Source organism: Antennarius striatus, chromosome 2, assembly GCF_040054535.1.
Source record: "Antennarius striatus isolate MH-2024 chromosome 2, ASM4005453v1, whole genome shotgun sequence".
NCBI lineage: Eukaryota > Metazoa > Chordata > Actinopteri > Lophiiformes > Antennariidae > Antennarius > Antennarius striatus.
The window spans coordinates 15,510,806-15,525,163 of NC_090777.1; the positions used below are offsets into that span (position 1 = coordinate 15,510,806).

The 14,358-nt window shown below is 42.0% G+C and overlaps 1 protein-coding gene across 1 annotated transcript in view; it reads right to left on the reverse strand.

Annotated features, from left to right (window-relative positions):
• Positions 1–14,358, reverse strand: part of sema3h (sema domain, immunoglobulin domain (Ig), short basic domain, secreted, (semaphorin) 3H) — a 53,920-nt gene that overhangs the window by 32,405 nt on the left and 7,157 nt on the right. The window lies entirely within an intron of this gene.

Genomic DNA, 14,358 nt, shown 5'->3' on the forward strand with positions numbered 1-14,358 from the left:
AATCACAGCCAGTTTAAATGCATTTAAAAGATGGTTTGAATAACAAAACCGATTTTGGAATTTTTATTTTTTTTGTTTGTTTAAGAATTGAATCAGAACATTGAGTCCACTGATCTGTCTGGGCATCACCTTACCTTAGGTTAGCGTAACATGTTAACAGTAAAAATAGGCTTTCCCCAAAGTTCACAGCTTCTTTGCAAATTGTGATATCTCGTCAGATAAATGAAATGTAAATGTAAAAATGACAATTTGTGATTTTACTGGAGGTGAAAATCCAGGTTTTAATGCACCCAATATTAAATTTAGTTTGCACTCAAAAATGTATATAAAAATTTATATAGTGAAGTTTAGCATGCGATTCTAAAATATAGAAAATACATGTGAAATGTGTATTTTGACTTTGACTTGACTTTGAAATAAAATGCAAATATCTATTGAGTCCGGTTATGAAGGATCAGATATACTGACATACCGAATGAAGGAATCAGATCAAACATTGAAAAAAACCATTTAAAAGATGAACATACTGAACTGTTTCAAAGGAGACAAATGAACGATTTTTAAATGCCGTAAGCAATGGGGCCAAAACTTGGTGTGTCCACCTGAGAGTCATTCATGCATCGCTGCTGACTGGAGCTGGAGTCAATAAATACCTGTGTCTACAGCTCATCTGACTTGGGAGTGATAGAAAACTGTACCCTTTCCCACTGAAAACAAAAGCCAGATGTTGATGGGTGTCAGTTTTTCCAGTGATAAAAGGGCTTCACCAACTTATATTTACATCCCAACAAACAAAAATATTCCTGCAAAAGGACAAATAGTCTTAGTTTTAATTTTTATGTAAATAGCCTCGCCTCTTCCAGACATGTGGCATTTACATGTGGCATTGATATTTGTGTCTCAAAATTAATAGGAAACTAAATAATTTGAAATGTCTTATGCTAGATTTCAATGTGCAATGTGTGGGTTTAATAGAAAAATGAAAGGGGGTTTAGGAAAGTTTAAATACATGTAGTGAACTTGGGATGAATTATTTGTAGTGAGTCAAATATGAGACAAGAGAAGGAAAACAGAAACATGGAGATCTACACACATGGTAGAAACAGGATGGGACATGTAAGGATGAATATTTGGATGTAAAGTACAGTGCGCCCTCGCACATTCAACGCTCGTGTCAACACCTTTTGCAGATTTTTTGTAGGCAGTCACGTGATACAGTACGCGCATTCTATTGGCTGACGGCATCTAGAAGTGCTCTCCGTGAGTCTCGGACTTTCGTGAGACATAAAAGTGCTTTAAACAGTCGATAAAAGTGTAGAAAATGTAATACAAATAGGAAGTGGTTTAATATCAGTATGGGGAGGGTTCATAAACGTTTAAATTACCATAAATAATAAGATAAATAGTTTGTTGCTCTATTGCGGAATTTGTTAATCGCGTGTGGTTCCTGGAACGCATTAATCGTGAGGAACGAGGTCGCACTGTACGATAAGAGCGCGTAAGTCGTGAATGCCAAACTTTAAGGCTTGTTTGTTTCCACATGTCTTGAGTAACAATACTGCTCTCAAATGTTGCTTGTTCATTACACTTCATCCCCATGCATGTGTAGATTATTTTTTTCTCAGGAAACTACACATACCTGAAAGCAGTAAACCCCAGACCCACGACATGTCTCCATAAGCCTGTGTGTGAAGTAACAGGTGCTGTGTAGATTTGTATACATACGCAGCTATTTCTTTATTTGCTTTTGACATGTCCAGGTATGAAGACTAAACAAAAGGATTGAAAGAACTCCATAAAGCTTAACTAGATTTACATCTGCTTGAATCCGATCTCTTGGACCTTGTCCATGTTAATCAAAACTTCTGGTATGCTGGGATGACAGATTTCCACGGCTCTGCCCAGCTAGCAAGCTGCGTGCCTTGAGACCATGTGAGTTATGTACCAAGAGCCTGGGTGGGTTTTAATTAAAATGAAAACTGTCGTGCATATTAGTTTAATTTTGCATTGTTTTAAACCACAGTGATTTTTTAAACCACAGTGATTCCAAAATTAAGAATTTCTTGAATCGTATCAGAGCAATAGCGCATTGCCTATAGAACTTCCCACAGTAGTTTTCCACACAAGCATCACCATAAAGTGATCCAAGAGGCAGTTGAATTGCAAAGGTAGATAAAATCAAAAAGAGGAGATGTGGGGAGAAATGCGGCTGGCAAGTGAGATGAGAAAAATGACAGGGCAAAGTGACAACAAGATGAGATCCGTCTGATGGGTGACGACAGCTACGAGATTAGTATAGGAAAAATGTCAAAATATGACACGATGATAGACAGATGAGGAGGAAATGGAAAAGGAGGGGCGAAAACTGGAAGGGAAAAGCAGAAAGAAAGATGTGGGGGAGAGGAAATTAATAAATATAGATGAAAGATGGTGACGAACGGAAAAGGCAGGTGAGGGTTGGGTAGGAATGATCAATAAGGATAGAGGAGAGAACACCTGTAAAGTTTATGTTGTGAAAAGAGTAGGGGGAACTGGAAGTAAAACCCTGTGAGAAACAAATGATGAAGAGGAAGAGTTCCTAAGGGTCTGAGGGCAAATTGTGGATCCATGGGTATGGAGAAGAAGAAGGTTGAGAAAAGTAGAAGGAAAAAGTACATGGGGGCAAGAGTAAAAAATGAAAAAATGATCAAGCAAAACTTATGATTGGCTGGATGAGAGGTGAGAGAAAGAGCATGAGGGAGAGAGAGAGAGAGAGAGAGAGAGAGAGAGAGAGAGAGAGAGAGAGAGAGAGAGAGAGAGAGAGAGAGAGAGAGAGAGAGAGAGAAGAGAGAGAGAGAGAGAGAGAGAGAGAGAGAGAGAGAGAACACATGTGGAGACAGAAAAGCATCAAAAACTATGTCAGTGAGGAAAATAATGAAAGGCACACATCAGTGGAAAAAAGGATGAAGAAGACGAGTAAAAAAATACTGCAAACAGTAATGAGAGGAATAACAACATGCTGACAGACAGGAACAAGAGATGGATGAACAGGATGAGGATGAAAGGTCATGACGCAGTGGAAATGGAGATATAATCTGAAACAGACAGAGAAGAGGAAAGTTCTGCACATTGAATGCAGACAGGGAAATCACACTTATTGTGTTTAGACACATTAACACTAAGCCATAGAGGTAACATTGTTTTGCATCACATTGATCTTGGTTTAACTTAATACAGGTTATTGCTTAAGTTACATGATTCCTAAAGCACCATGACCTTTCTTAATGTTTTACTCCATGTTTTCTGTATTGAAGCAGAAATTAGACTACAACTTATCATTCCATCTACCAGTGAACTGGGACTTTATAAAAATAATAACCCCACACTTGTGTCTACAAGATGTCAGTTAAATATGACAGGGATTAAAAATATTTCTAAACATTAACTGAGAACTACATAAAAGCCCAGGATGTAGAGACATGAAACCTACATGTGAAAATCACTAGCAAATATTTGTCAGCCACGACATTCAGTGACTAAAATCCTTCATCCAGATACAAGATTTGCTCTATCAGTTTAAAGGAGAGACAAGAGAAAGAGAAATAGCACGTAGCGCCATTGAAATAAAACTTTGACACTACTGAGGTTCCTGAAGTCATTGGCACATGCTGCAAAAACAAAAAGAATGGCAGTGAATTTCAAACATGCATTTTATAAATATGACACATCTTAATAACATTTATTTTCATTAGGTTGGACAAGTGCACCCTGGACCAGTCGGCAGTTCCTTACCAAAAGTCACTTAATACAACACAGACAAGTCCTCAGGTCCTCAGGTGGATTTGAACCCAGGACCTTCTTGCTGTCCTACTATCATGTACAGTAAATCCATGAATAAATATTTTTGAATCATATTTCATGGTTTATAGTCTTTAAATTCTAAGCACATCATCTCCACAGCATCTTGTGACAAATGTAAAACATCAGTCTTCCATGTTAAGGCATGATGATTGTGCCACCCTAACATGGGGGGGATTCAAGCCTTGCTCTGCCTTCTTTGAATTGCAGCCTGTGTGCCACACGAGCTGCATGACCTTGATTTAATCAAATACAGAAGGAGAAGCTTGGCTTAACTGAATATCAAACTGCATCTGCAGTTTAAACACCTGCAAGGAAAACATGTGTTACTGTCACAAGTTCCTGTTTGGTCAGACCACCTCCAGCCAAGCTCAAGTGCATTAAATGAATATACCAATCTGTTCTGTTGCATACACATACATTTACAAAGAAAGAAAATAAATACAATTAGCACATCAGCAGCACACCTACTCTATTAAAACACATTTTAATTTAACATCCACCCACGAATATGCATCATTCCAATGTTCTGAGTTAGTTTCAGCTGCGTTCTGCTTTATTTATTCTCCAAACCATCACACGGATGTTTGGAAAATTTTGCCTCAGTTAAGTGTTTTTTCAACCCATCACAATGATGAATGGTTTCTATTCTCAATAATAAAAAAAAAAATTATGTGCTAGCGTGCACACACACACACGCACACACACACAGTCTCAGTCCTGAAGCACCAGCTGCACCTACCCCACCCTTACACTTGGGACAGTTTCCTTGGCAACAGAAACCATGCCGACGTAATTTCTGAGGGTGTGTGTGATGTTGAAGGGTGTCTATTGGACTTACCATCTCATTGCACATACACACACACACACACACACACACACACACACACTAACACACACACACACACACACACACACACAAACACGTGCACACACACAGATAATGCTTACCTATTGTCCTAAATTTTTCATCAACAATTTGGCTGTAGAACAGAGGGCAGTTGGGTGAATTACTGCTTTTGTGAGTTTTCCACAACTCTCAGACACGCCCTTTCTAAAAAATCACACATTTTCATGCAATCATTCACCACATACATTTACATGTATTAGACAATCGTCTGTGTCATTCTCAAAGTTGAAAGGATATTTACACACACACGCCTGCTAATAAACGGCCCCGACATTATTAACATGGTCAGGAAAGGTATCCCAATTATTTTCACAGTCTACAATAACATCTGAATGAACGGTAGTGAAATATAGTTATGGTAATTGTGTCAGAATTCTTATGTGGCTGTTTGTGATGGTTTATCGATCCAGAAGTATTCTGGGATTCAGCTTTGGAGCATATCCAGAATCCTTCAGTTAAAACTGATATTTAAAGAATTATAAACTCCATATGTCGTCCAATGGCATCAAAGGTTTGAAGGAAAATCAGATGCCATAACACCGTTTTGAGGACATGAAGAAAACTACATCTGAAAAGAGAATAAATGTCAGTATTAGTAATTTAACTTCACTCAGAACCACATTAGACAAAATATAGTTTTTTTTAACATTTGCAGTTACTTAAACTTTGGCTGTACAGTTCTGTTCTGGGACATCCATGCCTGTCCCATCCCTATGTTAAACATCTGAGGCAGGAACAGCACATCTTACAACTCTTCCAAGAGCTGTCATGGAAAGGCTACAGCAGAAACAGCAGCCATAGAGACGCACACAATGACAAAACCAGGCAAACCTACTTGGCTTTTCTTGTGCTTATGTCAGGGATATCAAACTCATTTTCACCTAGGGCCACATCAGCATAATGGCTGTCCTCAAAGGGCCAGATGTAACAGATGTAACTAATAAATGGAACTGAATGTAACTCAATATAATGGAAAATAAATGTAACTACTCCTTAATGTTAAATAACTTTGAATTTATTACTTATTCAAGTTACTAACACTACAGTTTCACAGAAAAATGTGTTTTCTTGCTGCTCTGTTATAACATAAGTCCTTTTAATTTGTCAGGTTATGAAACCAATAGAACTCCATCAATCAAGGATCAAACTTCAAACACAAGTTATGACATTAACTTTTTTTTAAATATTTTTGTCAATGTTAAAATGGGCTTAATTACTGCATTGTGGGAATTGTAGTTTTAACTTAAATCACACTTTTGACCTATTTATTTTTAGGCACTCTGACCATTTATGCTCTCGTGGGCCAAATAAAATGGCCCCCAGGTCTTGAGTTTGACACATGTCGCTTATAGGAAATACCAGGAGCGGCTCTGCAACTGAAGAATCAACGTCAATCGGAGTACAATAACCTGCAGTGAGAGTAATTGAATCTTGACAGAATTGCTAATCCAATGTGGCAGGGTGAGGGAGATGATGAACAGTTTGACCAATCATGCCACAACATACAATACACACTATAACCAACAACTGACAAAGCACTCGCAGCCTCTGAGAATATCCAGGATGTCAGTAGCTTCAACCCAGAGATAACACTCACAGCCTTATGATGACCAGCCCACAGCTGTCAGTTTAGCTACAGGACCTACAGTTGTTATAGTTGTTCCTGCTGTTGAGAGAACAAGTGCTTCTTGGTGAGAGCCCCCAGGATTGGTAGAAAACACAATATCAAGAGGCAACCCACATGTGTGACATGGGTTTTCCTTGCTCTGTAGCTGAAAGAGGCTCCTGTTGGCTGGCATGAGGTGGGTTTCTCAGATAACAGGTCATGAAGACTGTTTCTGTTCTCTGCCTATCCCATCTTAGAACAAAGTGCTAGTAAATCTCTAAATCTCTTTGGCTGGAGATGCGTGGGCCTTCCTGAAGGCTGTTGGTGGATGGATCTAAACCAGAGGTACAGTATGCCTACACCTGTTCTTTAAATTAAAAAACAGTCAACTACGAGGACATGCAGTTTATGGTGAAGCAAGATCGAACAAGTTTTACATTTTCAATATGGATTGGATAAGTCACATCACATGTGTAACTGCAGGGTTGAGTCTTCTCAAGCAAAGTTTGATTGAAGTCAGGAGAGTCAGGCTGGGTTTGTTGGGGAAATTTTTGAAATACAAATTTGGACAAGGAATCGGCTGTTTCGTTATCTAGGCCTGGAATATGAGCTGCTCGAATAATATGAATGGCAGTGGAGACAAAACAATTTGGTTTTGTGTTTTGGTAGTGAACTAGCAGGAAAACATCTGACATAAAGCACAAAAGGCAGTTCACAGTTATTTAGGAGAATCCAACAAATTGTCTGATAGAATTTGAAATATTTCTCTGCTGCTATCACAACGGAAGATGAAAAATATATGTTATCACTTCATTTAAAGCTATAGAGATGCCATTGAGGATGGTGTAAGGCCATTAACCAGAAAACATCAGTAGTATGTGCCTACTAAGCTTAATGGACTCATCAAGCAGCATGGAAGAGAAAGAGCAGTGGCAGAGAAATGAGGGAATGAGTGCTTGAGCTGTGTCACTGTGGTGCTGACAGATAAATCAATGATAGGCATTTCTTACAGAATATTTATGGGGAGCTATATATACAGGGTTCCTGTGAGTCATCGGGAAGGGTGCTTTATTGTATGGACCAATTATGACTCCTTCTTGACCTCTTTCACAGTATGATCATTGTCTTGTCTCTTTGCACAAATCTGACGTCATTACTCGAAAGGATCCTGTGTCTTTGATTCCAGAATTCCACCAGAAAGGAGGAATGGGACCCAACTGGAGATTGAGACAGACCTACCTAGCATTCTCTCGTGAAATATACCGAAGTAATGTCAGTTTGGTTGCAGCCAAAGAAGATGCATAGATCAAGATAAACTTGCAAGAACATGCGAGTTTGTAGAGAGTACTAGACTGGAGGGTCCCAGGGCCTGAATCCTGGAGTTCTTGCTGGATAGTGCCGACTGGATGTTGATGTAACCTGGCTGGATAGCACAGTCATCAAAGGGAAGTGAACTAACTAAAACACCACCATTCAGTTAAATGTTTAGTTGCTTTGGTGGATGCGAACAGCCCTGTCTTTCCAGATGACTTCCTCTGATGGGACAGTTGCCTTGACTCCATGATGCAGTCAATTTGCTATGGATCCTCATCCACATATTGAGCCACAAGAGGGTAAGCTGAAGCCCAAATGTAGACGACATGATGTAGGAGATGCTGCACGGTGGCGCAGTGGGTAGTGCTGTCGCTGCACAGCAAGGCTTTTCCGGGTTTGCATCCCACTCTGTGCGGAGTTTGCATGTACATGTTAACCTAGTGCACCTACAGCCCACCTACATCCCGCTGGTGAAACGGTCCCCGGAAGCGAAGGAGACGCTGAGGGACTGCTTCCAGACCACCGACTGGGATATTATTGTGGGCTCACATGGGGACGTTGAGGGGGCAGCTCAGGGTTTTACAGATTACATAAATTTCTGTGTGGACGCAGAACAGTCAGGTGCTACCGCAACAACAAACCATGGGTAACCAAGGAAGTCAAAGCTGTCCTGAACAGGTAGAAGCGAGCGTTCAGGAGCAGGAACGAAATGGAGATGAGGAAGGCCCAGCAGGAAGTGAGACTGTGCCTGAGGGAGGCCAAGGAGGCATATGGGAGGAAGCTGGAGAACCAGCTGGGGCGCAACCAGGTGCAGGAGGTCTGAAATGGGATGAGAACCATGACTGGACACGGGAAATATTGAACGAGCGAATGAAATAAAAAGCTTTTTCAGTCGGTTCAGCTGGAGCTGGTGGTGTCAAACACAACCAGGTCCAGCTCAACATCTCCAAGACAAAGGAGATGGTGCTGGATTTCCGGTGGGCACCCCGTCAGCTGTATTTTCTCCTGTCACTTTACCTTTCTGATTGTATACGCACTGAAAGTAGAGGTAAGATCTTAAGCCCGAATCCAAGCCCGAAATTCGGGCCGGGTCGGGCTCAAAATGTCAATAATTACATTCGGGTCGGGCCGGGTTGGGCTTTAATACCGTCAGGCTCAGTTCGGGTCGGGCTGGATTTTTTAGGCCCGATCTTACCTCTAGTGTGGAGACGCTTCTGGAGAGCAGGACCATGTCCACAGTCAGGGCTATCATGAACAACACCAGGCACCCCCTACACACCACCTTCTCCCAGCAGAGAAGCACCTTCAGCGGCAGACTGCTGTCACACAGCGCCTCCACAGAGAGGCTGAGGTCCTCCTTCGTGCCCCGTGCCATCAGGGGGTACAATCACTTTCTCAGGAGGAGCAGGGTGGAGGTGGGAAGGTCAGCATGTGGTTGAATGGAAGGGAGGAGATGGGATGTCAGCCTGTGCTGCAGTGTAGTGGGGCCAAGGTGTTGTGATGATGTGACATTAGATAGTGACATGCCTTACAATGTAAGAAGGGTGTACCTTACCCACCATGTGGGCCTCCTGCTAGTTTCACTTTCACTTTTTATTCTATTTTATACTGTTTATATTTTAGTTTAGTATATGTCCTGTTAGTGCTGCATGTGTCTGTTAGTGTAGTGTATGTCTTGTGGTATGTCCCGTGGTCATTGTTTCTTTTTCTCCAAGTGTTTATCCAATATATATTCATTATGTATGCCTTAGCAGTGGATATGTGCAATTTCCTGCAGGATTAATAAAGTATCTATCTATCTATCTATCTATCTATCTATCTATCTATCTATCTATCTATCTATCTATCTATCTATCTATCTATCTATCTATCTATCTATCTATCTATCTATCTATCTATCTATCTATCTATCTATCTATCTATCTATCTATCTATCTATCTATCTATCTATCTCTCCATGTCTGCGTGGGTTTTCTCCGGGGATCTCCTGCTTCCTCCCACCTTCAATAAATGTGCTTCAGGTTATTTGGCGCGTCCCAAATTGACTGCAGGTATGAGTGTGTGCATGGATGCTTGTCAGTGGCTCCGCTGTGCACTGGCCTCACGCCCGGAGTTTCCCCCGCCTCACGCCCTGAGTCAGCTGGGATAGGCTCCAGCCCCCCGCGACCCACCACAGCGGATGAAGCGGTTCACAATGAGTGAATTAGTTATGATGTATTATAGATCTATAATAAGGGACACTTCGAGAACTTTACTGCCACTGGGAAATTAGTGCATATTCAGCACTTACTTTAAATTCTCAAGGGATAATGCAAATCAGGTGTATTGATGGGGTTAGGACCTATGACTGTGTTCTGTGGATCCAGGTCTTAATGAATCATATTTAAATGGTAAAAACTGTTCCTGCAACCTTAAATTAAAGTTGCATGTAGTTTGGATATGAATGGGATTTGTTGGAAGTCAGATACTAAAGACCACCATCCTATTTTATTTTCTCCAATCACTGTGACCTACAGGACCAAGTATTGGATAATTTATTGGTTTATGTCATGAAGCATTACAAATTTCTGTCCAGGGTTCTGCTACTATGACAATTTAGCCCATAAAAGTTTCATCATAAACTCTATACAGTATCAGTTAATTCATCCTAGTCAGAAAGGTGATCCATGCAAAGAAAACAATGTAGAAACAGGATAAAAAATTATGATGGCAAAACATTCTTTACTTGTAAGCAGACAAATCTGTTCATTCTGCACCCCCATTTCCAAACATGCAAACACACGTGCCTGCTGAGCGCAGTGATTCTTATAAGCATCAAGTTGACAGCAGGGTTAACAAGGGCCATGACCTCTGATCCAATCCAATTGACCTCTGACTCCTGTCACTGGGAATCAAAGACTGAGTTTTTAAGACATAAAAGAACAGAAATGCTGAGACATAATCCTGCTGGTACCTGAACGCTCACACGGATAATATCTCTGCATGAATAGCTCCTTTATATGAGTGCAAGAGCCAGTCTGAGTATCTGTTTTTATTTATATGCTGTTTGGATTCCTGTTTGTGTGCGTGCGTGCGTGCGAGCGTGCGTGCGTGTGTGTGTGTGTGTGTGTGTGTGTGTGTGTGTGTGTGTGTGTGTGTGTGTGTGTGTGTGCGTGTGTGTGTGTTAATGTTAGGTATTTTTATCCATTAGATTAAAGGTTGCTGGTCATGGGAGCTATGATGGACCTTGATGTGATTAGAGTAAATGTGTGGCTTGTGATACAGATAAGAACATTCCTGCATTGCAACACACGTATACACACTCACATACACACCATCACATAGCAATATGTGTGAATTTTGATATTCATGTTAACAGACACACTGCAAACACAGACACACAAAAAAAGTCTGGAGAATGGAGGTCAATCCAAAATGAAGCTTTGGTCTCACACTTTTTTGTAATAATGGCACAGGAATGATCAGCAGATCAGTTAAAACATTTTACAAAATCATTTGGAGTTTGCCCAAAAATCAAAGTTTCTGCCATGAAAATAATTTACTGTATTTTGTGTGTAAGGTGTATATTAAAGGAAAAGATACCACATGATTGTCAGTATCTCAGGCGGTAGACTGATGTTGGTTCATCCTTTTGTACACCTGCCTGTTCTTTGAGAGACGTGGGGCTGGAGGATGGTGGAGGATGCTCCCACCTGTTACCAGTTTTTGTTTGTTTTTTATTTTATATACTTTATTGATCCCTGAAGGGAAATTAATTAGTTGCATCACTCTTTCACACCATTAGTTCTTATTTCTGCATATACACTGCTCAATAAAATAAAAGGAACACTAAAGTAACATGTTGTAGATTTGAATAAATTAAATATTTTTATTAAACACTTTGTTCTTTCCATAGTTGAATGTGCTGACAACAAAATCACACAAAAATTATCAATGAAAATCAAATTTATCAACCCATGGAGGTCTGGATTTGGAGTTATACTCAAAATTAAAGTGGAAAAACACGCCACAGGCTGATCCACCTTTGATGTAATGTCCTTTAAACAAGTCAAAATGGGGCTCAGTAGTGTCTGTGGCCTCCGCGTGTCTGTATGACCTCCCTACAACGCCTTGACATGCTCCTGATGAGGCAGAGGATGTTCTCCTGAGGGATCTCCTCCCAGATCTGGACTAAAGCATCTGCCAACTACTGGACAGTCTGTGGTGCAAGTTGGCGTTGATGGATGCAGCCAGACATGATGTCCCAGATGTGTGTAATTGGATTCAGGTCTGGGGAACGGGCCAGCCATCCATAACATCAATGCCTTCATGTTGTAGGAACTACTGACACATTCCAGCCACATGAGGTCTACCATTGTCTTGCATTAGGAGGAACCCAGAGCCAACCTCACCAGCATATGGTCTCACAAGGGGTCTGAGGATATCATCTCGGTACCTAATGGCAGTCAAGCTACCTCTGGCGAGCACATGGTGGACTATGCAGCCCTCCAAAGAAATGCCACCCCATTCCATTACTGACCCACTGCCAAACTGGTCATGCTGGAGGATGTTGCAGGCAGCAGAACGTTCTCCACAGCATGTCCAGACTGTCACGTCTATCACGTGCTCAGTGTGTTCCTGCTTTCATCTGTGAAGAGCACAGGGCGCTGGTGGCGAATTTGTCAATCTTGGTGTTCTCTGGCAAATGCTAAACGTCCTGCACGGTGTTGGGCTGTAAGCACAACCCCCACCTGTGGACGTCAAGCCCCTATACCACCCTCATGGAGTCTGTTTCTGACCGTTTGAGCAGACACACGCACATTTGTGGTCTGCTGGAGATCATTTTGCAGGGCTCTGGCAGTGCTGTTCCTGTTCCTCCTTACACAAAGAAGTAGGTAGCGGTCCTGCTGCTGGGTTGTTGCCCTCCCACGGCCGCCTCCACATCTCCTGATGTACTGGCCTGTCTCGTGGTAGCGTCTCTATGCTCTGGACACTACGCTGACAGACACAGCAAACCTTCTTGCCACAGCTCGCATTATTGTGCTATCCTGGATGAGCTGCACTACCTGAGCCACTTACGTGGGTTGTAGACTCCTTCTCACTAGAGTGAAAACACCGCCAGCATTCAAAAGTGACCAAAACATCACCCAGAAAGCATCAGCACTGAGAAGTGGTCTGTGGTCACCACCTGCAGAACCACTCCTTTATTGGGTGTATCTTGCCAATTGCCTATAGTTTCCACCTGTTGTGTATTCTATTTGCACAACAGCATATGAAATTGATTGTCAGTCAGTATTGCTTCCTAAGTGGACAGTTTCATTTCACAGAAATGTGGTTGATTTGGAATTACATTGTGTTGTTTAAGTGTTCCCTTTATTTTTTGAGCAGTGTACAGTATATAGTGTATACAGGCTCTAGCACACACACTCAAGGGGCCTGTAAGCATGCAGTGGGAGATAGAGCGGCAGCCAGCTCCTGCATGGTGCACTCTAATGAGCAACTTGTAAACGGGACGGCGGACACCTTCCACTGTCAGCTCATCCTCCGCGTGGCTGGGCAGGAGCGAGAATCGAACCGCCGATCTTGGGAACATTGGACGACCTGCTCTACCGCCCCCTCTACCACTGAGCCACTGCTGGCTGTAGATCTGAGCTCTCGCCAGTTTCAGCTCCTGATTGGACAATTTCTGTGTGAGTTCCACCTCAGCTTCTTTATTTCTGTGCTATTTCCGATGTTTGCTTGTGAGCATGACCGGCTCAGAGATCAGTATTTATTGAGGAGACGAGGCTGGACAGTCCCAGACTTACACGACCTGTGAGAAACACTGGTAGTGCTGGAAAATTCCACAGATCCTGATCAGTGAAAGATTTTAGGAAGGAAGCTTTCCCAATTGAGCAGAAGATTGCCAATACATATCAGTAAAATCCATATTATTTTTGTGAATGTGCCAGTGGAAACTCATGCAAAGCTTAAAATAACATTCTTTTCAGTGACAAATGAAAGAAAGGATGATGAAAGTATCAAATCTCACTTTCAGTTGTTACCTCACTCATGGGAGTACTGCTTTGTTATCATCCTGGAGTTTTAGACGGAATTATTCTTGTTTCCACATCCACACATACCACTTTTTGCCACACACACACACACACACACACACACACACACACACACACACACACACACACACAGTTACACTTATCATAAATCTACCCAATTACTCTCTCACAGCCTACAGCATATGTGTGAGCCACACATGTGTGTAGTTCTGTTTCTCTGCTTGTAGGCTTGTGTCTGTCCATCTGCTCTTCTATTCACCAAGTCTCTGGGAACTTAAGCTGTCTGTGTACTGTTCCCAGGGGGAGGACTTTGTTGGCTGCGCCACCAGAGGAGAATGATGGTGGTGGTGGGGGGGGGGCGAGGAAACCGGGGCACATTTCCTGTGGAAATGGGGTTATCACTTCACCAATTACTGTTATAATTACAGCAGGAGGCCTGCAGAAGCCTGGGAACAAAGCCTATGGGCATACAGATGGGCACTCTGTGAAGACATGCAGCAAACAACGTGTGATGCACAACACCAGGCAGGCAAGGATGGAATCTGCCACTGTCCTCAGCCAGCATCCCACTGTACTTGTCTTTTGAATGGGGAAAGGGGTGGGGTGGGGGTGGGGGTGGGGGGGCAGAAATGCAGTAATGGGCCATGAGTAGGAAT